Raw genomic sequence first — 27915 nt, forward strand, 5'->3', positions numbered from 1 at the left:
TCATTGGAAGGATACATTTTTTCATGGCTACAGGACTGAAGCCCCCATAAACCAGGGGCTAATCTCATTTCTTACAAGTGACTAGCATACTCTCCATCTTCAAAACCAATAACAACATAATAGAGAACTAAATCATTTTTGTGTTTTGAAACATTTTGACTTTCCCTCTGCAACCAATTGGAGAAAACAATCTTCTTTTGAAAGGGCTCAGAGGATTAGGTTAGGGCCACTCAGATAACCTCTATTTTTAAAAAATTATCTCTATTGTATAATATAACCTGATAATAAGAGTCATTAAGTTGGGGGGGGCCCATTAGACTCCTGCCTACTGCATACATCCTTGAATTTGCTGAATCTCTATTAACTGATGTTATCAAAGTCCTTTTTATTTCCAGATTTAATGTTCTCTTTCTTGAAAACCATTTTGTTCAAAAAGTTTGATATCATCTTTATTGAATTTCTGTCCTGTCAACTTGTGCAGTGGCTTTTGTTCTTTTTGATTCTTCTAATTTTCATTTTAATCTTAGTCATTCCCTTTCATTTGATCTTTATTATCTACCTATTTCATGACAATTGTTTTTTCTTAGTATGTTTAGCCATTCTTTCTCTCTCTTTGTCACATACATATACATATAACATTTATTTTCATGTATTTGACATCAAATTTGAAATCTTAGCTGTTCTTAAGTGTTTTTTAAGTGCTAACTGAATATTTTCGCCTAGATTGTTCAGTTTTCTCATGCTAGCATAACTGAAACAGAATTATTTATTATTTGGGAATTAAATTATGTCACTGCTTGAAATTCACTAAAATACAGTATTTACATTCTAAGAAGCTGAAGCCAGATTTTCTGAGTCCAGTTTTTGCTTTGTTTGTTAGATGTTATCAGGAAAAACAAACAAAAAACAAAACTGATTTAACTTCTCTTTTTCTCAGTTTCCTAAACTAAAATACAGGATTTAAAATTTAGGTTTATTAATATGCAAAATCTGAATTGACCTTCACTCTTCAATCAATCTTTAATCAAATTTTCTAGTAGTAGGAAAAATACGATTCTTAAAAACATTCATTCAACCTCTCTGACAGAACCCTAAACAGTTCCACTTTTCCATTGCAATTTTGTTTATATTTCTTAACATTCCTATCTCTGTCTTACTCTTTCTCCAAATGATTCTTCAGATCACAAATGAGATGATAGTTTCATTCATTCTTTCTTTCATTTATCATTCATTTATTTTGCTTTAAGCACAAATGGAGTCATACTGTTTCCCTGTTGACAGCTTTTTATAGGTCATTATTACCTACAAAAGTTAGGTACATTTCTTAAGGCATTCATGATTATTAAATTTAAATCAATCCTGAGTTGTAAATCATTGGAAATCTGTTTTCCATCTATTCTGAGAAGTGGAGTCTGGGGGTGGTCCCAAGATGGCAGAGGAGTAGGACTGGGAGACCACTTTCTCCCTCACAAATTCATGAAAAGATCATTTGAATACTGAACAACTTCCACAAAACAATATCTGTATGCTGGTGGAGGACACCAGGCACCCAGAAAGGCAGCCCATTCTCTTTGAAAGGAGGTAGGACAAAATATAAACAACAAAAAGAGAGACAAAAGAGTGAGGGATGGAGACCCATCCTGGGAAGGGAGTCATGAAGGAGAAATTTCCAAACAGTAAGAAACCCTCTCACAGACGGGTCTGTGGGGAGTTGGGAATCTCAGAGGGCAATGTAACTGGGAGGAGAAAAAAAAAAAAAAAAAAACCCACAGAATATGCACCTAACAGCAAGTGCCAGCAGAGAAGTAGCCCAGATGCTTAAGTCTGCCACCGAGAGCAGGGCCTGAACAGTGAGGAGTGGGCTGCATTATCGGTGCTTAGGGTAAAGTACCAGGCCCAAATGCCCTGAGGACAATCTGAAGGAGTTAATGTGAGATAGCAACCCATACTGTGGGATTGAGAGAAAGAGGGAAAAAAAGGAAAGAACTTTCCCATGAAAGGCCTGGCCTGCTCATAGAACAAAGGACTGAGCAAATATCAAAGGAGAGCTAGCTGGCTGCATAGAGAGGCCGGCATGCAACAGCCAAAGCCAGAAGGCAAGGGGAAATCTTGGCCCCAGAGACTGGCATCCTCCATCAAACTTTGAGCAGGCTCCCAGTCACTAACCACATCTTCCTGGGATCCTGGATGGTTGACATGTGCCAGGAAGGTCACCGCCTGAGATCAGCTCCCCAGAGGAGACACACAGCACACCTGGGACAGTGCACTTGCCAAGCACCTGGTCGCTTGAGCTGCTCAGACCTGGGAAGGACACAAAATACACTCCCAACCTAGTCTGTGCCCTTGTGGACTACCCAAGAACCTGAAACTGAGAAGCTTAGATCTGGGGAAATACATGAAATGCAGGGCCTGGTTTGGATGGAACCCCTGCAGAGCACCCTGGAGCCTGAGTGGTGTAGACCAGGAAAGCACATGTTGTGAGCTGGAGAAAACCCAGTGTGGTCTATACTCTGTGAGCACTACCCACACATACCAGGGATATTTGTTTTCATTGTTCTCCCTCCCCACAAAACAACGGAACAAGTGAGCCTAAATAAGTGACCACCTTTGCCCCCTTGTGTCAGGGCAGAAATTAGACACTGAAGAGACTTGCAAAAGAGGAAGCCAAAATAAACAAAGAAGAGGGACGTGCTCTGGAAGTAACAGGTGCAACAGATTAAAACTCTGTCGTTAACACTGGCTAAGGATTCAGTTCAGTTCAGTTCAATTCAGTCACTCAGACATGTCCGACGCTTTGCGACCCCATGAATTGCAGCACGCCAGGCCTCCCTGTCCATCACCAACTCCCAGGGTTCACCCAAACTCATGTCCATCAAGTCGGTGATACCATCCAGACATCTCATCCTCTGTCGTCCCCTTCTCCTCTTGCCCCCAATCCCTCCCAGCATCAGAGTCTTTTCCAATGAGTCAACTCTTTGCATGAGGTGGCCAAAGTACTGGAGCTTCAGCTTTAGCATCAGTCCTTCCAAAGAACACCTAGGACTGATCTCATTTAGAATGGATTGGTTGGATCTTCTTGCAGTCCAAGGGACTCTCAAGAGTCTTCTCCAACACCATAGTTCAAAAGCATCAGTTCTTCGGTGCTCAGCTTTCTTCACAGTCCAACTCTCACATCCATACATGACCACAGGAAAAACCATAGCCTTGACCAGATGGACCTTTGTTGGCAAAGTAATGTCTCTGCTTTTCAATATGCTATCTAGGTTGGTCATAACTTTCCTTCCAAGGAGTAAGCATCTTTTAATTCCATGGCTACAATCACCATCTGCAGTGATTTTGGAGCCCCCAAAAATAAAGTCTGACACTGTTTCCACTGTTTCCCCATCTATTTGCCATGAAGTGATGGGACCAGATGCCATGATCTTCGTTTTCTGAATGTTGAGCTTTAAGTCAACTTTTTCAACTCTCCTCTTTTACTTTCATCAACAGGCTCTTTAGTTCTTTACTTTCTGCCATAAGGGTGCTGTCATCTGCATATCTGAGGTTATTGATATTTCTCCCTTGATATTGATATATCTCTCTTGATATTGATATATCAAGATTGATAGAAATCTTGATTCCAGCTGTGCTTCTTCCAGCCCAGCATTTCTCATGATGTACTCTGCATAGGAGTTAAATAAGCAGGGTTACAATATACAGCTTTGACTTACTCCTTTTCCTATTTGGAACCAGCCTGTTGTTCCATGTCCAGTTCTAACTGTTGCTTCCTGACCTGCATATAAGTTTCTCAAGATGCAGGTCAGGTGGTCTGGTATTCCAATATCTTTCAGAATTTTCCACAGTTTATTGTGATTGACACAGTCAAAGACTTTGGCATAGTCAATAAATCAGAAAGAGATGTTTTTCTGGAACTCTCTTACTAAGCATTGAAGGGAACCTATAGACCTTGAGAACAAGTATAAAATGGAATAAGGAACTATCTGAAACTGAACTGATTCCACACTGCCCACAACAGCTCCAGAGAAATTCCTAGATATATTTTTACTATTCTCACTTTTAATTTTTTAAATTTCTTTATTACTCCTTTAATTTTCATTTTTATAACTTACTATTATCTTGCAAAAAGATAAAGACTCTATTTTTAAAGCAAATGTCATATATATATATATATATATATATATATATATATATATATATATACTTTTTGGTATTTGTTATCAGTTTTGTACCTTTAAGAATCTAATTTCAGTATCCATTTTCTCTTAGGGGTGTGATTACTGACTTGATTACTCTTTCCCCTTTTGACTCTTCATTTTTCCCCCAGGTCCCCTCTATCTCCCCCTTTCCCCTTCTCTTCTCTACTCAACTTTGTGAATCTCACTGGGTGTTATGGGCTGTGGAGAACACTTAAGGAACTGATTACTGGCTATATCAGTCTCTTCCCTTTTGACTCCCCTTCTTCTACTCCTGATCACCTCCATCTCCCTCCTCCTTCTTCTCTTCTCTATGTAACTCCATAAATCTCTCTGGGTATTCCAGACTGTGGAGATCGCATAGGAAACTGATTACTGGCTAGACTGCCCTCTCCCCTTTTGATCCCCCCCTCTTCTCCTCCTAGTCACCTTTATTTTTTTTTCTCCTTCTTCTTTTCTCCATGTAACTCTGTGAACCTCTCTGGGTGTCCCTCATTGTGCAGAACTGTTTCACCATTAACCTAAATGCTGTATGGATGGAGAAGTCTTGAGGCTACTGTAAGTATAAGACTGAAAGCCAGAGGCAGGAGGCTTAACTCCAAAACTTGAGAACATTAGAGAATTCCTGATTTCAGGGAACATTAATTGACAAGAGCTCATGCAAAAGCCTCCATATCTACACTGAAAACAATCTCTACCCAAGAGCCAAAAAGTTCCTGAGCAAGACATACCATGCTAATTCTCCAGCAAAGCAGGAACACAGCAGTGAGCATTAAAAGACAGGTTGCCCAAAGCCATGCCAAACCCATAGACACCCCAACACTCACTATAGGACATTTAATTGCACTTCAGAGAGAATAGATCCAGCCCTACCCACAAGAACACAGATGCAGGCTCCCCTAACCAGGAAATCTTGACAAGCAACTAGTCCAGCCCCACCACAGGGAGCAGGCTCCACAGAAAAGAGGAATCACAAACTTCCAACCTACAGAAAGGACACCCCAAACACAGCAATCTAAACAAAATGAAAAGGCATAGAAATATTCAGGAGGTAAAGGAACATGATAAATGCCAACCAAACCAAACAAAAGAGGAGGAGATAGGGGGTCTACCTGAAAAAGAATAATGATAATAAAGATTATCCAAACTCGTGAAAAAAAAAAAGTGAGTTACAGATAAATAGACTAGAGACCAGGATTGAAAAGATGCAAGAAATGTTTAACAAGGACCTAGTGGAAATAAAGAAAAGTCAATCAATAATGAATAATGCAATAACTGAGATCAAAGGCACTCTAGAGGGAACCAACAATTTAATAACTAAGGCAGAAGATGGGATAAGTGAGGTGGAAGATAGAATGGTGGAAATAAATGAAGCAGAGAGGGAAAAAGAAAAAAAAAAAAAAAAATTAACACAACCTCAAAGACCTCTCAGAAACTGTTAAATGCCCCGATATTTGAATAATAGGAGTCCCAGAAGAAGAAGACAAAAAGAAAGGACATGAGCAAATACTTGAGGAGATAATAGTTGAAAACTTCCTTAAAATGGGGGAAAAAAATAGCTCCCTAAATCCAAGAAACCCAGAGTCCCAAACAGAATAAACCTAAGGTGAAACAGCCCAACACACATGTTAAAATAATGAAGATCAAACACAAAGAGAAAATATTAAAAGCAGCAAGGGAAATGCAACAAATAACACAAAAGGGGATCCTCATAAGGATGACGGCTGATCTTTCAATAGAAACTCTTTAGGCCAGAAGAGAATGGCAAAACATACTTAAAGTGATGATAGAGAAAAATCTACAATCCAGATTACTATAACCAGCAAGGATCTCATTCAAATATGAAAGAGAAATCAAAAGCTTTACAGACAAGCAAAAGCTGAGAGAATTCAGCACCACAAAACCAGCTCTATAACAAATGCTAAAGGATCTTCTCTAGACAGGAAACACAGAAAAGGTTTAGAAATCCAAACCCAAAACAAAGTAAATGGCAACATGATCATACTGATCAATAATCACCTTAAATGTAAATGGGTTGAATGCCCCAACCAAAAGACAAAGACTGGCTAAATGGATATAAAAACAAGACCCCTATATATGCTGTGTACAAGAGACCCACCTCAAACCATAGGACACATATAAACTGAAAGTGAAGGGCTGGAGAAAGATATTTCATACAAATGGAGACCAAAAGAAAGCAGGAGTAGCAATATTCATATCAGATAAAATAGACTTTGAAATAAACAGTATGAAAGAGACAAAGAAGGACACTACATAATGACCAAAGGATCAATCCAAGAAGACGCTATAAAAATTATAAATACACATGCACCCAACACAGGAGCACCACAATATGTAAGGCAAATGCTAAAGAGTATGAAAGGGGAAATTAACAGTAATACAATAATAGCGGAAAACTTTAATACCCCACTCACACCTATGAATAGATCAATCAAGCAGAAAATTAGCAAGGAAACACAAATTGTATATGATACAATGGACCAATTAAACCTAATTGATATCTATAGGACATTTCACCCCAAAACAATGAATTTCACCTTTTTCTCCAGTGCACATGGAATCTTCTCCAGGATAGATCACATCCTGGGCCATAAATATAGCCTTGGTAAGTTCAAAAAAGTTGAAATCATTTCAAGCATATTTTCTGATCAAAATGTGGTAAGATTAGATGTCAACTACAGAAAGCTGAGCGCCAAAGAACACTTTTGAGCTGTGGTGTTGGAGAAGACTCTTGAGAGTCCTTTGGACTGCAAGGAGATCCAAGCAGTCCATCCTAAAGGAGACCAGTCCTGGGTGTTCATTGGAAGGACTGATGCTGAGGCTGAAACTCCAATACTTTGGCCACCTCATGCAAAGACTTGACTCACTGGAAAAGACTCTGATGCTGGGAGGGATTGGATGCAGGAGGAGAAGTGGATGACAGAGGATGAGATGGCTAGATGGCATTACCGACTCGTTACACATGAGTTTGTTTGAACTCCGGGAGTTGGTAATGGACAGGGAGGCCTGGTGTGCTGCAATTCATGGGGTTGCAAAGAGTCGGACATGACTGAGCAATTGAACTGACTGACTGACAGGAAAAAAGCTATTCACAATAAAAATATATAGAGGCTAAAAAACACACTTTTAAGTAACCAATAAATCATGGAAGAAATAAAAAAAGGAAATCAAAATATGCATGGAAACAAATGAAAATGAAAATATGACAACCCAAAACCTATGGGATATAATAAAAGCAGTGTTAAGGGGAAGTTTTATAGCAATACAAGCTTACCTCAAGAAACAAGAGAAAAATCAAATAAATAACCTAACTTTACACCTAAAGCAACTACAAAAAGAAGCAATGAAGAACCCCAGGGTTAGTAGAAGAAAAGAAATCATAAAAAGTAAGGCAGAAATAAATGAAAAAGAAACAAAGGAGACTATAGCAAAGTCAACAAAACTAAAATCTGGTTCCTTGAGAAGATAAATAAAATAGACAAACCATTAGCCAGACTCATCAAAAAAAAGGAGAAGAATCAAATCAACAAAATTAAAAATGAAAATGGAGAAATCACAGAAGACAACACAGAAATACAAAGGATCATAAGAGACTGCTATTAGCATCTATATGCCAAAGAAATGGACAACTTGAAAGAAAGGGACGAATTCTTAGAAAAGTATAACTTTCCAAAACTGAATCAGGAAGAAATAGAAAGTCTTAACAGACCCATCACAAGCATGGAAATCAAAACTGTAATCAGAAGTTTTCCAACAAACAAAAGCCCAGTACCAGATTGTTTAACAGATGAATTCTACCAAATATTTAGAGAAGAGTTAACACCTATCCTACTCAAACTCTCCCAGAAAATTGCAGAGCAAGGTAAATTCCCAAACTCATTCTATAAGGCCATCATCACCCTAATAACAAAACCAGACAAAGATGCCACAAAAAAAGAAAACTACAGGCCAATATCACTGATGAACATAGATGCAAAACTCCTTAACAAAATTCTAGCAAACAGAATCCAACAGCATATTAAAAAGATCATACATCATGACCAAGTGTGTTTTATCCCAGGGATGTGAGGATTCTTCAATATTCACAAATCAATCAATGTGATACACCACATTAACAAATTGAAAGTTAAAAACCATATGATTATCTTAATAAATGCAGAGAAAGCCTTTGAAAAAATTCCACATCAATTTATGATAAAAACTCTCCAGAAAGCAGGCATAGAAGGAACATACCTCAACATAATAAAAGCCATATATGATAAACCCACAGAAAACATTATCCTCAATGGTGAAAAATTGAAATCATTCCCCTGAAGTCAGGAACAAGACAAGGGTGCCCACTCTTACCACTACTATTCAACACTGTTTTGGAAGTTTTAGATACAACAATCAGAGAAGAAAAAGAAATAAAAGAATCAAGATTGGAAAAGAAGAAATAAAACTCTCACTGTTTGCAGATGACATGATCCTCTACATAGAAAACCCTAAAGACACCACCAGATAATTACTAGAGCTAATCAACGAATATAGTAAAGTTTCAGTATTTAAAATTAACACACATAAATCCCTTGCATTCCTACACACTATGAATGAGAAAACAGCAAGAGAAATTAAGGGAACAATCCCATTCACCATTGTGATGAAAAGAATAAAATACTTAGAAATAAATTGACCTAAAGAAACAAAAGACCTATATATAGAAAACTATAAAGCACTAATGAAAGAAATCCAAGATGACACAAATAGATTGAGAAATATGCCATGTTCGTGTATTGGAAAAATCAGTATAGTGAAAATGAGTATACTACCCAAAGCAATCTATAGATTCAATGCACTCCCTATCAAGCTACAATGGTATTTTTCACAGAACAGGAACACATAATTTCACAATTTATATGGAAATACAAAAAACTTCGAATAGCCAAAGCAATCTTGAGAAAGAAAAATGGAACCGGAGGAATCAATCTGTCTGACTTCAGGCTGTACTACAAAGCTATAGTCGTCAATACAGTATGGTACTGACACAAAGACAGAAATGTAGATCAATGGAACAAAAAAGAAAGCCCAGAGGTAAATCCATGAACCTATGGACACCTTATCTTTGACAAAGGAGGCAAAAATATACAATGGAGAAAAGGCAAACTTTTTAGCAAGTGGTGCTGGGAAAACTGGTCATCCATTTGTAAAAGAATGAAACTAGAACACTTTCTAACACCATACACAAAAATAAACTCAAAAGGGATGAAAGATCTAAATATAAGACCAGAAACTATAAAACTCCTAGAGTAGAATATAGGCAAAATACTCTCTGACATAAATCCCAGCAAGATTCTCTATGACTCATCTCCCAGAGTAATGGAAATAAAAGCAAAAATAAATAAATGGGACCTAATTAAACTTAAAAGCTTTTGCACAATGAAGGAAACTATAAGCAAGGTGAAAAGACAGCCTTCAGAATGGGACAAAATAATAGCAAATGAAGCAATTGACAAATAATTCATCTCAAAAATATATAAGCAGCTCATGCAGCTCAATACCAGAAAAATAAATGACCCAGTCAACAAATGGGTCAAAGAACTAAAGAGACATTTCTCCAAAGAATACATACAGATGGCTAACAAACACATGAAAAGATGCTCTATGTCACTCATTATCACAGAAAAGGGAAGTCTCTCAGTTGTGTCCAACTCTTTGTAACCCCATGGACTGTAGCCTACCAGCCTCCTCTGTCCATGGGATTTTCCAGGCGATAGTACTGGAATGGATTGCCATTAGAACTGCAAGTCAAAATCGCAATGAGGTACCATCTCACACTGGTCAGAATGGCTGCTATCAAAAAGTCTGTAAACAATAAATGCCGGAGAGGGTGCGGGGAAAAGGGAACCCTTTTACACTGTTATTGGGAATGCAAACTAGTACAGCCACTATGGAGAACAGTGCAGAGATACCTTTAAAAACTGGAAATAAAACTGCCATATGACCCAGTAATCCCACTGCTGGGCATACACACTGAAGAAACCAGAATTGAAAGAGATATGTGTACTCCAATGTTCATTCCAGCACTGTTTACAATAGCTAGGAAAAGGAAGCAACCTAGATGTCCATTGGCAGATGAATAGATAAGAAAGCCATGGTACATATACAGAATGGAATATTACTCAACTATTAAAAAGAACTCATTTGGATCAGTTCTAATGAGGTGGATGAAACTGGAGCCTATTATACAGAGTGAAGTAAGTCAGAAAGAAAAACCCCAATATAGTATATTAACACATATACATGGAATTTAGAAAGATGGTAATGATGACCCTATATGTGAGACAGCAAAAGAGACACAGATATAAAGAACAGACTTTTTGGTCTGTGGGAGAAGGTGAGGGTGGGATGATTTGAGAGAATAGCACTGAAACATGTATATTACCATATGTGAAATAGATCACTAGTTCAAATTCAATGCATGAAACAGGGCACTTAAAGCTGGTACACTGGGACAACCCAGATGGATAGAATGGGGAGGGAGGTGGGAGGGGGGTTCAGGATGAGGGACACATGTACACCCGTGGCTGATTCATGTCAGTGTATGGCAAAAATCACCACAATATTGTAATTAACCTCTGATTAAAATGCATTAGTTAAAAAGAAGAAGTGGAGTTTGTCAGCATATTCAAAACCTTGGTTTAATAAACTCCTAAACTTGAATGACTGTGGGTTGTGATAGTATGCTCTCTCTAGTTTGTCGGTCTTCACAAACTCCACTTTCTCCTTGGATATTACCTGAATGTGTTTGGAGGTAATAGACATTTTAAAAATAACTTGCTTACCAAAAAGGTATAAAGACATTATAAGAAGGACAATCTAAATACTTTACAGTTTGGCCACCTACAATCACTTTTTTTATCTCATTAACTGTAATTTCCAACCTACCTCTCACACCCAAGCCCATTAGTACTACTGGATTTTATTTCATAAATGATAGCATTTTAAGGTCACATTAGCCTTGGCTCAGTCAGTAGTTTCTATTTATAATCTTTTTTACTTGAATTCTATTTTCAACCTACTCATTTTCTCAGCTTCTGTTTAAATCAAATATACTCCAAGGAGATGAAATTCCCTTCTCTACATGTACATGCTTTCATGGCAGAAATCGAAGAAGAACTAAAGAGCATCTTGATGAAGGTGAAAGAGGAGAGTGAAAAAGCAGGCTTAAAACTCAATATTAAAAAAAACTAAGGTCATGGCATCTGGTGCCATCACTACATGACAAATAGATGGGGAAACAATGGAAACAGTGAGAGGCTTTATTTTCTTGGGCTTCAGAATCACTGCAGATGCAGACTGCAACTATGAAATCAAAAGACACTTGCTCCTTGGAAGAAAAGCTATGACCAAATTAGACAGCATACAAAGGTCCGTCTAGTCAAAGCTGTGGTTTTTCCAGCAGCCATGTATGAAGGTGAGATTTGGACCATAAAGGAGGCTGAACACCGAAGATTTGATAGTTTTGAACAGTGGTGTTTGAGAAGACTCTTGAGAGTCCCTTGGACAGCAAGGAGATCAAACCAGTCAATCTTAAAGGAAATCAACACTGAAGCTTCTTGGAAGGATTGATGCTGAAGCTGAAGCTCCAATAATTTAGTCAGCTGATGTAAAGAACCAACTCACTGGAAAAGACCCTGGGACTCGGAAAGATAGAAGGCAGGAGGAGAAAGGGATGACAGAGGATGAGATGATTGAATGGCATCACAGACTCAATTGACACGAGTTTGAGCAAATTCCGGGAGATGGTGAAGGACAGGGAGGCCTAGTGTGCTTCAGTCCATGGGGTCGCAAAGAGTCAGACATGACTGAGTGACTTAAGAACAACAAAAGTGTCCATAACACTTTGTATAATTCTATACCATATTCTATTTTATAATTATTTGGATGGATATCCATCTTTCCAGAAAGAATGTGAATTCACTCACAGGAATATTATGTTTTTGTACTAGCTTTCTTTTCTGGTATGATGTTTGAAATATAGCAGAACATTAATTAATGTAGTGAATAATTTTTCAGGTTTTAGAATAGCAATATATAATTTCAGAAGCTGGGTGAAATTTTACTGAACCATGCTGTTTTAATATTTAAAGGATAAAGAGATGATTTAGACAAGGTAACATATGATGTATACCGGAGGTCCTCACTGATTCTACCTGTTCATGGTGTCCACGACACATATTTTTAATATAAATAGAGAAGAGAAGTTTGCAACTGATTTTTTGTTATTATAATCTGGTCTTCGAGTTGTTTTGCTTTGCTCATTTGAGCAAATAAAGGAAGCTGAGAATTGAATAAAAATTTAAAAAAAAAAAAAAAGAGAAAAGAAAGCCATTCTTTACTTGGGAATTTTAGGGTCTTGTTCAGGCAAAACAGGTTAAGGCCTAGAATAAAGTTCTGGTGAGAAAACAAAGATGACAGATTTCTGCTCTTTGTATCACACAATAATTTTGAAAAATGTATATTCCTTCAGAAGTTGAACCTTTAAAATTATCATCATATTACCTCTTTCTTAAGGTAAGTCCATTTTGCAAGAAAGCATTTTGAACCACGATTATACATACAATATTTTCCGTTAAAGAAATGTTTAAGTAGGATGTATAATTTTCTCAGTTTCTCTTGTTAGGAAGTACTTTGCTATGAAAAATGGCAATCCAACTCTGTTTCTAAATCATGTCACAAAATAATGTAAAAAGTTTTTCAGAATTCATATTAAAACATGATCTGCAATTTAGACCACATCTTGAAAGCTAGTTTCATTAGAGGTGTATTTTAATTCCTCATTTCTTATCTTAGAAAAAAAAAAGCATCCAGTTTCATTGTATGGGCTGAACAACATTCTCAAAAAGGAACATGTCTTCAATTCCAGAACACATGTGACATAGCACCAAAGAATGAGAGCATTGTTCTCTGTTGTACATGCTAGTAATATTTTTTCAAAATTAACTTTCAAATTATATCACTACATTTTTCTTAGCTATTTTAAGCCAAATAAAAGGAAATATCTCATTTACATATCATCAATATATAACTTAAATATAGTATCATTCACTGAAAATAGTTGAATAGCCATAGTGATAACAGTAACTAATAACAACTAACCAATAAACAACAAAAGATTATCAGTCATCAGTTTTACAAATAGAGTCCTTAAATTTACAAATTTAAGGACAATGGATATATGGCATTATATTTACAATGTGAAATTTGGATTATCCAGGATAATTCATGATATATAGCTACTATATCCACTTCAGTAAATTTTAGTAGATGGTAAGACAAAGGGAAAAATTATCATGAGACCAGAAAAATTCTAAATGCATATTTGTATTTTACTAGCTATTTGAATGGATTAAGAAAATAAATCTATACATATAATGATTGATTTTATATTATTTGTACCACATTAATTGATGTAATTAGCTTTCTAGATAAAAAATTCGCTGCCACAACCCTTTCCCTTTTCAGTCCAGTAAGATTTACCTCAGGGCTTATTCCCATTTATTGTCTGTACCCTTGAAATCTACCTCTAAAACTGCTTCCTGCAGTTACTACAGTTGGATTTCCCAGAAAGAACTTATGCTAGCCTGCCAATACCTAATTCATAAAATATTTCTAATGCCACAGATTACTTCTGAACCATTTTACAGCTTTGGAAAGTCTATACCATAAAGAATGCTCCCTTTCATTCCAAAGCCATTTGCATTTTATTTGTGCCTCAAAGGAGGAACAGTCCACACTGATTAGAATCTGCAGACACTGTGCATAATGAAAAATTAATTGCATCAATCTTTTCACTGTAGTGGTCTTAACAACTCATTTTCAACTGGTCATTTTTCCACCTGCTCACCAGGGCCCAGGCAGCTGAGGCAAGCATATCTCTGACATTTATAGAATACCAATGAAACTAAGGTCATCAGTACATCATACAAGTGGGAGCTGAGAATTCTGAAAGAGATGTAAGCTGTTTGGATGAGCTAGAACTATTATGTGACAGTGGAGGGCAAACACATGCTATGACAACCCATCTAGGCGTGGTATGAATTAACAAAATAGAAAGGAAAAGAGAAAGTCTAAATTACCAACAGGAAAGGTTAGAGTAGTGCCACCTCATTGGAGATTGAGTGTTATGTGCTGCTGACAGTGGTGATAAATCAACAGTTGCATGCTAGCATCACTGTAGGCAATTTGACATGTCAGGCAGTAACAGTAGCCCACTGCATATACATAAAAAATGGGCTTCAGCTTTTGAGACAGGGCTGTAATTTACCATACTTTGTAAAATACACATTTTAGTTGTTTTTTGGATAATACTCCTCTTGTTTTTATTGATGAAGTTATAGATCAAATTCCTCCTCAATATAGGCTTTATATTTTGAGAAAATTATTAAGATTGCAGGTTTTCAATAATTTCCCAAGTTTCTTTTAGTTTTCTCGGTCTTCATACTGAAATTGGCATTATGATTTCCAGTTTTTTTGTTGATTTTAACATCAAAACAAACACAGAGCAAACAAGTAAGCAAATTCAAGGCAGTGTCCAAGATTTAATTAATTTCAGATGTTCACTAGGGTTTAATAAGATCTTGCTAGTCAAAGTGTGGTCCATGGTCCACAGGAGTAACTTAGAGACACAGAATCTCTGGCTTAACCTCAGATTTACTAAATTGCAATTTGCATTTTAACAAGCTCCTCTGATGCTTTAAAGCAGTGCTTCTCAAACTTTAATGTGATAATGCATAACTGGAAGGTCTGGAGGTCCAATAAAATCTGTAATCCTGGAACCACCTCCAGCCATTCTGACTCAGTAGGTCTAGGGTTGGCACAACAATTTGCATACCTAAACACCCCCATCTCCCTCAGGTGATGCTGCTGTGCTGGGTCTATGTCACACACAGTGAGTTGTGCTTCTTGAAGAAAAGTTAGGAATGAGAGACTCGTTTTGACGATTTTCCTTCCCTGTTCAGAATGTCACAGTAATGCCATTTTATTGGTAAAAATATGTCAGTTCAGTTGCTCAGTCATTTCCGACTCTTTGCGACCCCATGAATCACAGCACGCCAGGCCTCCCTGTCCTTCACCAACTCCCGGAGTTTACCCAAACTCATGTCCATCGAGTCGGTGATGCCATCCAGTGATGTCATCCTCTGTTGTCCCCTTCTCCTCCTGCCTCCAATCCCTTCCAGCATCAGGGTCTTTTCCAATGAGTCAACTCTTCACATGAGGTGGCCAAAGTACTGGAGTTTCAGCTTTAGCATCATTCCTTCCAAAGAAATACCAGGGCTGATCTCCTTCAGAACGGACTGGTTGGATCTCTTTGCAGTCCAAGGGACTCTTAAGAGTCTTCTCCAACACCACAGTTCAAAAGCATCAATTCTTCAGTGCTCAGCTTTCTTCACACTCCAACTCTCACATCCATATATGACCAGTGAAAAAACCAGAGCCTTGACTAGACGGAACTTTGTTGGCAAAGTAACGTCTCTGCTTTTCAATATGCTATCTAGGTTGGTCATAACTTTCCTTCCAAGGAGTAAGCGTGTTTTAATTTCAGGCTGCAGTCACCATCTGCAGTGATTTTGGAGACCAAAAAAATAAAGTCTGACACTGTTTCCCCATCTATTTGCCATGAAGTGATGGGACCAGATGCCATGATCTTTGTTTTCTGAATGTTGAGCTTTAAGCCAACTTTTTCACTCTCCACTTTCACTTTCATCAAGAGGCTTTTTAGTTCCTCTTCACTTTCTGCCATAAGGGTGGTGTCATCTGCATATCTGAGGTTATTGATATTTCTCCTGGCAATCTTGAGTCTAGCTTGTAAAAATGTGTCAACATAAAACAAATAGAGATTTCTTTACCCTATTCAGTAATCTTTAGAGTTGCAGTGGGTATCTACCTAATATTGAAAAAAATCAGTAGGAATTTTAAATTACAAAAAAAATTGTTTCCAGGCCTTTATGCTGAGGGGAGAAAAACACCTTCTGTGTGACTTGCATTGCCCTCATGTTACATTATCATGGGAGGGAATCTTGAAGAAAGGGGCCCAACCTTGTAGCTCTGAAAGGTTCTTGGAGGAAAAGAGGGTGGTCTTTTAGACCTTATAGACCTATAGGTCTATAAAAGGGAAGACCTTAACATTGAAAGAGGAAGATTTTAGTTTTAATGCATGAAAACTTCGATGTAAGAGTAACCTGAAGAGGTACATTATTTGAAAAAAATATCATCCTTCCATAAGGTAGAGCTTTATCTTTATTAGATGAAGATATAAATGTGTGGTTATTTCAAAAGAACTTGGACCAATGCCTAGACAGAAGTTGCTCCCTGAATATCTATTCAAATGATTTGGAAGAGCATTTATAACATTTAAAGAGTTATTACTGAGAAAAGTAACACTTAAAAGTTCTCAGTTTATAACTTCACTGTGAGTGCTCATGATATTGTCTCTCTTTCATACTTTCTTTCAAAACTCTTTCAGCGCTTTAGTCATCAATTTTATGCCAAAGACAATTCCAATTATCATGTAATTAATTCACCATATGTATGAAAAAACTTAAACCACACCAGCAAAAGGAAAATGGGACAAGACATTCGCTATTTACACCGTAACCTTTATTACTTTTTTTTTGAAATATAATTGATAGTGATTACAATGACTCCAGTCTTCCCCACACTACTTACAGGATGAGCGGTAATATGCACATTTAGCCTCATAGGCAGAAACCTGAATTTTATTCACATATTACTTCTCAATAATTTTATCAGAAAATGTATATACTCCTATGAGATTATTGATGCTTTTGACCTGTGATGTTAGAGAAGACTCTTGAGAGTCTGTTGGACTTCAAAGAGATCAAAATAGTCAATCCTGAAGGAATCAACCTTGAATATTCATTGGAAGGACTGATGCTGAAAATGAAGTTTCAATATTTGGCCACCTAATGCGAAGAATTAAATCATTAGAAAAGACCCTGATGCTCGGTAAGATTGAGGGCAGGAGGAAAAGGGAACGACAGAGGTTGAGATGTTTGGATGGCATCACCGACTGAATGCACATGAGTTTGAGTAAGGTTCAGGAGCTGGTATGGACAGGGAAGCCTGGCATGCTGCAGTCCATGGGGTTACAAAGAGCTGGACATGACTGAGCAACTAAAATGAACTGAACTGAACTGATTAGGTTACAAAAGAATTTCTACACTTGAACGTTTTTATTTGCATGCTGATAAAGTAAATTTTTCCAAGAATGAAGTCATGATACGGAGTTTAGTTAGTTCAGTTGCTCAGTTGTGTCTGACACTTTGTGACCCCATGAACCGCAGCACGCCAGGCCTCCCTGTCCATCACCAATTCCCGGAGTCCACTCAAAGCCATGTCCATTGAGTTGGTGATGCCATCCAACCATCTCATCCTCTGTCTTCTCCTTCTCCTCCCACCCTCAATCTTTCTCAGCATAAGGGTCTTTTCCAATGAGTCAACTCTTTGTATCAGGTGGGCAATGAACACACAGGACTGATCTCCTTTAGAATGGACTGGTTGGATCTCCTTGCAGTCCAAGACTCTCAAGAGTTTTCTCCAACACGACAGTTCAAAAGCATCAATTCTTAGATGCTCAGCTTTCTTTATAGTCCAACTCTCACCTTAATACATGACCACTGGAAAAATCATAGCCTTGACTAGACGGACCTTTGTTGGCAAAGTATTGTCTCTGCTTTTCAATATGCTATCTAGGTTGGTCATAACTTTTCTTCCAAGGAGTAAGCATCTTATAATTTCATGGCTGCAGTCACCATCTGCAATGATTTTGGAGCCCCCAAAACTAAATTCTGACACTGTTTCCCCATATAGTTCCCATGAAATGATGGGACCAGATCTTCATTTTCTGAATGTTGAGCTTTAAGCCAACTTTTTCACTCTCCGCTTTCACTTTCATCAAGAGGCTTTTTAGTTCCTCTTCACTTTCTGCCATAAGGGTGGTGTCATCTGCATATCTGAGGTTATTGATATTTCTCCTGGAAATCTTGATTTCAGCTTATGCTTCTTCCAGCCCAGTGTTTCTCATGATGTACCCTGCATATAAGTTAAACAAGCAGGATGACAATATATGGCCTTGACATACTCCTTTTCCTATTTGGAACCAGTCTGTTGTTCCATATCCAGTTCTAACTGTTGCTTCCTGACCTGCATACAGGTTTCTCAAGAAGCAGGTCAGATGGTCTGGTATTCCCATCTCTTTCAGAATTTTCCACAGTTCATTTTGATCCACACAGTCAAAGGCTTTGGTATAGTCAATAAAGCAGAAATAACTGTTTTTCTGGAACTCTCTTGCTTTTTCAATGATCCAACAATTTGATCTTGGCAATTTGATCTCTGGTTCCTCTGCCTTTTCTAAAACCAGCTTGAGCATCTGGAAGCTCATGGTTTACATATTGCTGAAGCCTGCCTTGGAGAATGTTGAGCATTACTTTACTAGCCTGTGAGATAAGTACAATTGTGTAGTAATTTGAGCATTCTTTGGCATTGCCTTTCTTTGTGATATGGAGTTTACCTACCTCATTTATTAGTAAGTAAAACAGTAAGACATTAAAGTAGTTTCAAAGGAGAATTTGTAGAACATACATATGTATTCAAACAATCAGTAATGCTGATAGGATTTGCTACTAGATTAATGATTGGTTCACAGCTTATAAGGCACTAAAATACAATATTTAAAGTAATCTTTTTACTGGGCTAAAATAAATTGCATCTCTCGTAGACCAGGTCCTTTTATATTTTTATAGACAAGACTCTTTTGCATTACTAGCAGCAGCTTACAGAGTTTCAAAATATCCCAGTAGAATATAATCGAATATAAACCTACAGAATCAGGTAATCCTAGAGTGTTTGCTACACAGTACCCAATAATCTCATTTGCCCATTTCAAAGTCTTTCACAATGCTTTTTAAAATAGCTTTTTGAAAACTATTAAGGAATATTTATAATTTTTTTCTAACAAAAAATCTGTTACATTTTTTTCTTCCATAAGTTATATGGAGCAGACTCAGGGAATGGGAAAGAAACAAACAAAAAAATTTTTTTTTTTTTAATTTACAGCCACTATAAAGATTCCTTAAAAACTAAAAATATAAACAGTGCTGCGATGAACATTGGGGTACACGTGTCTCTTTCCCTTCTGGTTTCCTCAGTGTGTATGCCCAGCAGTGGGATTGCTGGATCATAAGGCAGTTCTATTTCCAGTTTTTAAAGGAATCTCCACACTGTTCTCCATAGTGGATGTACTAGTTTGTATTCCCACCAACAGTGTAAGAGAAGTGAAAGAGACACGTGTACCCCAATGTTCATCGCAGCACTGTTTATAATAGCCAGGACATGGAAGCAACCTAGATGCCCATCAGCAGATGAATGGATAAGAAAGCTGTGGTACATATACACAATGGAGTATTACTCAGCCATTAAAAAGAATATACTTGAATCAGTTCTAATGAGATGGATGAAACTGGAACCTATTATACAGAGTGAAGTAAGCCAGAAAGAAAAACACCAATACAGTATACTAATGCATATATATGGAATTTAGAAAGATGGTAACAATAACCCTGTGTACGAGACAGCAAAAGAGACACTGATGTATAGATCAGTCTTACGGACTCTGTGGGATAGGGAGAGGGTGGGGAGATTTGGGAGAATGGCATTGAAACATGTATAATATCATGTATGAAACGAGTTGCCAGTCCACGTTCGATGCACGATACTGGATGCTTGGGGCTGGTGCACTGGGAAGACCCAGAGGGAGGGTATGGGGAGGGACGAGGGAGGAGGGTTCAGGATGGGGAACACAGGTATACCTGTGGTGGATTCATTTCGATATTTGGCAAAACTAATACAATATTTTAAAGTTTAAAAATAAAATAAAATTTAAAAAAAAAACTAAAAATAGAACTACCATATGATCCAGCAAATCCCATTTTTGGGTATATATCTGGAGAAAATTTTGGTTTGAAAGGATTCATGTACCCCATTATTCATCACAGTACTGTTCACAGTAGCCAAGACATGCTGCTGCTGCTGCTAAGTCACTTCAGTTGTGTCCGACTCTGTGTGACCCCATAGATGGCAGCCCACCAGGCTCCCCCATCCCTGGGATTCTCCAGGCAAGAACACTGGAGTGGGTTGCCATTTCCTTCTCCAATGCATGAAAGTGAAAAGTGAAAGTGAAGTCTCTCAGTCCTGTCCGACTCTTCACAACCCCATGGACTGCAGCCTACCAGGTTCCTCCGTCCATGGGATTTTCCATACAAGAGTACTGGAGTGGGTTGCCATTGGCTTCTCCAGCTGAGACATGAAAGCACTCTAAATGTCCACTGACAGATGAATGGATAAGGGTGTGTGGATCACAATAAACTGGAAAATTCTGAAAGAAATGGGAATACCAGACCACCTGACTTGCCTCTTGAGAAATCTGTATGCAGGTCAGGAAGCAACAGTGGGAACTGGACATGGAACAACAGACAGGTTCCAAATAGGAAAAGGAGTACGTCAAGGCTGTATATTGTCACCCTGCTTATTTAACTTATATGCAGAGTATATCATGAGACATGCTGGACTGGAAGAAACACAAGCTGGAATCAAGATTGCTGGGAGAAATATCAATAACCTCAGATATGCAGATGACACCACCCTTATGGCAGAAAGTTAACAGGAACTCAAAAGCCTCTTGATGAAAGTGAAAGTGAAGAGTGAAAAAGTTGGCTTAAAGCTCAACGTTCAGAAAACGAAAATCATGGCATCTGGTCCCATCACTTCATGGCAAATAGATGAGGAAACAGTGGCAACAGTGTCAGAATTTATTTTTTTTGGGCTCCAAATCACTGCATATGGTGACTGCAGTCATGAAATTAAAAGACGCTTACTCCTTGGAAGGAGAGTTATGACCAACCTAGATAGCATATTGAAAAGCAGAGACGTTACTTTGCCAACAAAGGTCTGTCTAGTCAAGGCTCTGGTTTTTCCTGTGGTCATATATGGATGTCAGATTTGGACTGTGAAGAAGGCTGAGCACTGAAGAATGGATGCTTTTGAACTGTGGTGTTGGAGAAGACTCTTGAGAGTCCTGTGGTCTGCAAGGAGATACAACCAGTCCATTCTGAAGGAGATCAACCCTGGGATTTCTTTGGAAGGAATGATGCTAAAGCTGAAACTCCAGTACTTTGGCCACCTCATGCGAAGAGTTGACTCATTGGAAAAGACTCTGATGCTGGGAGGGATTGGGGGCAAGAGAAGGGGACGACAGAGGATGAGATGGCTGGATGGCATCACTGACTCGATGGACGTGAGTCTCAGTGACCTCCGGGAGTTGGTGATGGATAGAGAGGCCTGGCGTGCTGCGATTCATGGGGTCTCAAAGAGTCAGACATGACTGAGTGATTGAACTGAACTGAACTGAACATATTATATACAACAGAATGCTACTCGACCATAAAGAAATTATGAAATAATGTCATTTTGCATCAATGGATGCATCTGGAGATTATCATATTAAGTGAAGTCAGACGGAAATAAGACAAATATCATATAATATCACTTATATACAGAATCTAAAGAATGGTATGACTGACCTTATCTGCAAAATAGAAACAGACTCACAGACCTAGATCATGAAATTAAGATTACTAGGGGGGAAGGGAGAAGGAAGGGGTAGATGGGAATTTGGGATTGATTGTATACCCTTCTATATCTAAAATAGAGAACCAACAAGGAAAAAAAATTAAATATAAAAAAGTTTAAATGGAATGTATCTAGTTGTGGCTTTCCTGTAGGTATTGTAAAAACTTTTTAGAAAAATTAAATATCCATTTTCAAAAGGCAAAATATGCTGCTATTATTTATTAATTTTATGAGGTTTAAAATATGGCCTTTACTAAATAATTATAGCCCTTTCACTTCATTTAGAAAGAAAACTGAATAGTAATGAAAAAAAATGTGAAAGTGTTAGTCACTCAGTTGTTTTTAACTCTTGCAACCCCATGGACTGCAGCCCACCAGGCTCCTCTATCCATGGGATTCTCCTGCAAGAATAATGGAGTGGGTCCCCATTCCCTTTTCCAGGGGATCTTCCAGACCCAGGGATCAAACCTGGGTCTCCTGCATTGCAGGAAGATTCTTTACCATCTGAGCTCATAGACTATGCATATGCATATCCTTATGTATTTCCTTACTAACAAAGCCTTTCTAACTAACCTGATCTCTAACTGAAACAGGATCAGGTGAGAATAAGTTGAGTTGTTTGTAAAGTAAGCTCTACTTTGTATCAGTACCAGCTTCCTTACATCACCCTTTAAATGTTCATTTTCCAAGGATACACCTTTGGGTTGTTCAGTAGACAAAAAAGTCTCAGTAACGTGAGAAACATTGGGCAGTTATTCTGGAGAGGCATGTGAAAGAGTTCTCAGTTTATACTCATTCAGAAGCATTCTAAATCTCCTTCTGTATTTCATGATTGCTTAGCCTCTTCAATGCATAGTATACATGTAAATTAAAACAAAACCAAACCCAATAAAAGATTAAAAAAAAATCCTTTGTCAAATAATTTGGTAATAGGCACAGAATTTATACATTTCATTGAGGCTTGTTTCTTTCTCTTTCATTAAAAAATAATCAGCAACTTGACAGAAGAAAAATCCTTTAAATTTTATACATGCTGTTGCTCATCAAATATTCAAATTTCAACCATGGCCACAATCTCAAGATTTAGGTAAGTGAGTTGCCTGAAAAGTCTCATAAGTGATTCAATTTTATCCCTCTCCTCTGCTCAAAGTTGATTCTGTTACAGCACTTCTCTGCATCTTCTTTTAAGTATTGTTGTTTTAAATATAAAATATATTTTGAAGGTCAATTAGATTAAGACAATGTGGTCTTACTATTAAATTATTTAGATAATGTAATGTGTGTCCAGATCTTCTTTTACTGTGTTGCCAGTCCTGTTGTTGTGTGCTCAGTCACTAAGTCATGTCTGACTCTTAGGGCTTTAATGACCTGCCAGGCTTTTCTGTCCAAGCAATTCTCCAGGCAAGAATACTGGAGTGGATTGCCATTTACAGGATGTCTTCCTGACATAGAGATCAAACCCACATCTCTGCATCTCTTGCATTGTCAGGCAGATTCTTTTACTGCTAAGCCACCTGGGAATGCCCTCCCCAGTTGTTGCTGCTGCTGCTGCTAAGTTGCTTCAGTTGTGTCTGACTCTGTTTGACACCAGAGATGGCAGCCCACCAGGCTCCCCTGTCCCTGGGATTCTCCAGGCAAGAACACTGGAGTGGGTTGCCATTTCCTTCTTCAATGCATGAAAGTGAAAAGTGAAAGTGAAGTCGCTCAGTCGTGTCCGACTCCTAGCAACCCCATGGACTGCAACCTACCAGGCTCCTCCATCCATGGGATTTTCCAGGCAAGAGTACTGGAGTGGGGTGCCATTGCTTTCCTCAGTTGTTAGGCACCTATAATTAGGTTCTTAACAAATTTCATGAACACCTTGATAATGTCTGTGTTCTTTTCACTGTAGTCATGTAGTTTGCTAAAATACACATTCACACAATATACACTGTTGCAAAGGAAGCATAAAATCTATTGAGTAATAAATCTACCTTCTAAGTGTGTTTTACACACTGCTTAACTATGGAAACATTTGATAAAATAAAAATGTGTCTGATTGCCCAAATTATGGATTATGTGAAAACTACCACTTTAAAGTTACTAAAATAGTTGTTTTCAATGCTCTAAAAACAAAATAATTCTGCCTTAACCCTCGTTGATGTTTTAAATACAGTGTATTCGATTCTATATATAATATTCTATACATAATATTTTAAGAACATTGTAGAAAGTTAGTGTTCTCCCCTGATGATGATTAGGACAGTGAATGTCCTGGAACTATATTATTGAAAAATAAGTAAAGAAGCCTTTGAAAGAGAAAACTGCAAGAGGAAGTAGACAAAATACAGCTTCATAAAGGGGAAATGCAATTACAAATAATAATATTTAGAAACTTTTTAGCCTCAGCATAATGGAAGTTCTTACCTCAATTTCCAGAGATAGAGTAGGGGAGTATTGCCACTGTAGGTGGCCAAGCAGAGACTTTTTTTTTCTGCTTCCCTAATTACCACCTGTTCTCTGGACTCAGCTTACCATTCTCTTCATACAGCATTGCCTGAACTCCCACTCTGCTTGGATCCTTCTCCTAATTGCTTAATAATAATAATATGTTATGCTGTTTATAACATTTATTATATTGTCTGTTTACTTGTATGCTTCCCCCATGAGATAATGATTTTTCAATACTAGTATCTGACTTTGTTGTAAATATGAAGAAACATGCACTTAAAGGGTTCCTAAATAACTGTTGAGAATCTACAATGAGTTAATGATGTCTCAGCAAGAAACAGCTTCTTCCCTTCTCTTTAGGAGTTCGTATAGTTCATATTGATCAGGTTTAATACCATATATGTGGATCTTGCCCACTGAGTGCATATGGCGCCACCTCTTACTGATAACACTGATGAAGACACTGCCCACATAACAAGAAAGTTATGTCTCCACAAAACAAGTGCTATGGCCTTAACAAAGTGATTAACATTTAAAATGCACTTGGTAAACAAAAATATGAATCCCTCTCAAATATCTGTACATCTTTTGAATAGGCTTTGAAATATGCTAAATTTTCTGAATAACAGTTGCCTCCTCCCACGGATAAGAACACAAGCCTTTTCCTCTCCAAGCATCACACTCCTGACTATTCATGTAGCTGCCAACTTAGATGTTCAGTCGATTCCAAAGTAAGCTCTCAAAACTATTCCTCCCTTGATCTTTACATTTTAGTAAAAGCCACAGCTCCAAGAAGTCTTTCTTGATTCTTCATTTGATCTGCATTTGATATTTCCTGCATTTGATCTACCAGCAACTCCTGTGACTACTCTCTCCATATGTCATGGGTGCATCCTCCTTTGCTTTCTGAAGTTGCCACTGCAGACCAAGTCACCATCATCTCTCACTACTTTAACTTCCATGACCTCAGACTAAACGTAAAGTCTTATATATTTTTATTGGATTTTGTAGCCAGCTATGCAATCAAACTCTTTGGTGATCTTCCAGTGAATTTTTGATATAAATATATATTTGAGGAAAGAAGTCCCATATATATTTTTTCTTTATTTTGAAATAGTTTCAAAACAAACAGATAAATCTAAAAATTAATACAAATATTTTCAATACACATTTCACCAACTTCTCCAAATGTTACAATTTAACCATATGTATTATTCTCCCAGATACAATTGATTTATAATGTTGTGTAAGTTACCAGATGTAATTTTAAGTAGAAAAAAATCTGCTTATAGAACTTACAATCCAATTTTGGATGTACACATAAAAGTATGTGAGTGTGTGTATGCTTGAGTATGTATATATATGTATATGTGTCTTCCCTGTTGGCTTAGATGGTAAAGAATGTGCCTACAATGTGGGAGACAAGGATTTGATCCCTGGGTTGGGGGAGCCTCTGAGAATGTCTACCCAGTCTAGTTTTAATGCCTAAAGAATTTCATGAACAGAGGAGCCTGGTGGGCTTCAACCCCTGGGGTCTCAAAGAGTTGGATAAGACTGAATGACTAACACTTTCAACTTTCATATATATATACATGTATAACAAACATAACTGTGGAAATATTAGGGAAACTTTTACTCTCTAAGCTACACATTTGTACATTTGAATTTCAAAAACAGGCACAGTCATCCTTTTTAATCAGAAAAAAATAAAATTAAAATGTCAGTGTTGTGATAATGTTTGTGCACTTTCTTGTCACTTGATTTCTAACTGGTCCATTCTTAATATATGGGAAACCTGTATAGAACTCAGAACCCGTCCATCCTTTCAATGGAGTATTGAATGATAATGGCTTTTCTGAACTGTAAAATGAAATTATGAACCTCTTTTTCTATGGTATAGTACAGACTAATACTGCTTTATTGTTACCATTTATTTAAATATAAATGCAGAGAAGTATAAAGATTAAAAATTTTTTGAAGGCAACAAATACACAATGAAGATCATGGAGTGTGACAAGTTTCTCTTTTATATTTGTGATGTATACTGTTCTTTGTTATAGGAAGTTTTCTTTCTGAGCAATAAATGTCAGCTTTTTTCTGTTTTCTACTGTGAGAAAACCAATTTATTGTAGGTTTAAGGCTGAAATAATTGTTCTTAACTCCTCAGCATGAGAAAGAACAAAAAGAGGTGAAATAACTTGCCTAAGGTTATATCAATACAATTAGAGGCAGGATCAAGACAAAAATTAATTTTCTGAACTTCATTCTATGGCTTTCTCATTTTACCTGGCCTTTGAGGGATCTCCAGGGATTTTATAGCATAAACTTACAAAAAAAAGAAGAATAGAAAAGAGAAATCTACATTTGTGCACCTAATCAAAAAGCTCTCCTTGATATGACTCCTGCCTACTATTCTCCAAACCACTTGAAATGAATGAGACATATGTTTCAAGACCTTGCAATTGCACTGACCACTTGAACCTAATTTTATTATAATTTAGTATCTTTTTTTTTTTTTTTTCAAAAATAGGGTTCCTAGCATTGTACAAGTTTTGAGATCTACCGTATCTTCCCTAGTCAGTTGTTTTCTCGTCTTTTAGTCTTAGCTCAGTGTTTACCTTTTGGCAGGAGGTAATTCTCCATTTCATATTTTGTTCTCATATCCCCTTCTCTAAGTCTTTTTTTTTTTTTTTTTTTTTTTTAGGGGCCACCAGAGGGATGGGGATGCGGGAAAAGGTTGTGTGGGTTGGGCCGGGAGCCACAGAGGAGTGTGCATTCTGTGCCTCCAGTTTAGGCACCTCCCACCCTCCTGGGCTGAGAAAACAGCCTGGAGGCAGAGGAGACCCACGAGAGGGACAGGGCTTCAATTTTCAGCTGGGGAGGAGCTGCAGCTTCCAACCGGCCCCATTGTCCCTGGGAGCTGGGGTGGGGGGAGTGCAGTTATCAAGGCTTTTGTGGGAGCTGTAATCTGCATTTCATTTTTTTTTCTTTTTTTAATATATATATAAAAAATATCAAAATGAATCCACCACAGGTATACATGTGTTCCCCATCCTGAACCCTCCTCCCTCCTCCCTCCCCATACCATCCCTCTGGGTCGTCCCAGTGCACCAGCCCCAAGCATCCAGCATCGTGCATTGAACCTGGACTGGCATCTCATTTCATACATGACATTTCACATGTTTCAATGCCATTCTCCCAAATCTTCCCACCCTCTCCCTCTCCCACAGAGTCCATAAGACTGCTTTGTATAACTAAATATACTGTATAATTCTTTGATATAATTATTAGCACATGATTTCTGGATTTGTGCTTTAAATTACAAGTTTTGAGATGGCAAAGAGAATGTCTACCTTATCCGTTACTCTTCCTCCATCACCCAAAATACAGCAATCTGCAAATTTTGCTAAATGAATTAATGAGTGAAAAGATAATTAAATATATGTAGGATTTTGTAACAGTTTGTGATTTTAATAAATGCCCCTCACTTTCTTATCCTTCTGGATCTTTACAGAAAGTTAAGAAACAAAATAAGTAACAAAAAAATTAGTTAACAGCATCTGGAAATATTCTAAAAACATGT

The sequence above is a fragment of the Bos indicus x Bos taurus genome, chromosome 6 (assembly GCF_003369695.1).
Source record: "Bos indicus x Bos taurus breed Angus x Brahman F1 hybrid chromosome 6, Bos_hybrid_MaternalHap_v2.0, whole genome shotgun sequence".
Taxonomy (NCBI): Eukaryota; Metazoa; Chordata; class Mammalia; order Artiodactyla; family Bovidae; genus Bos; species Bos indicus x Bos taurus.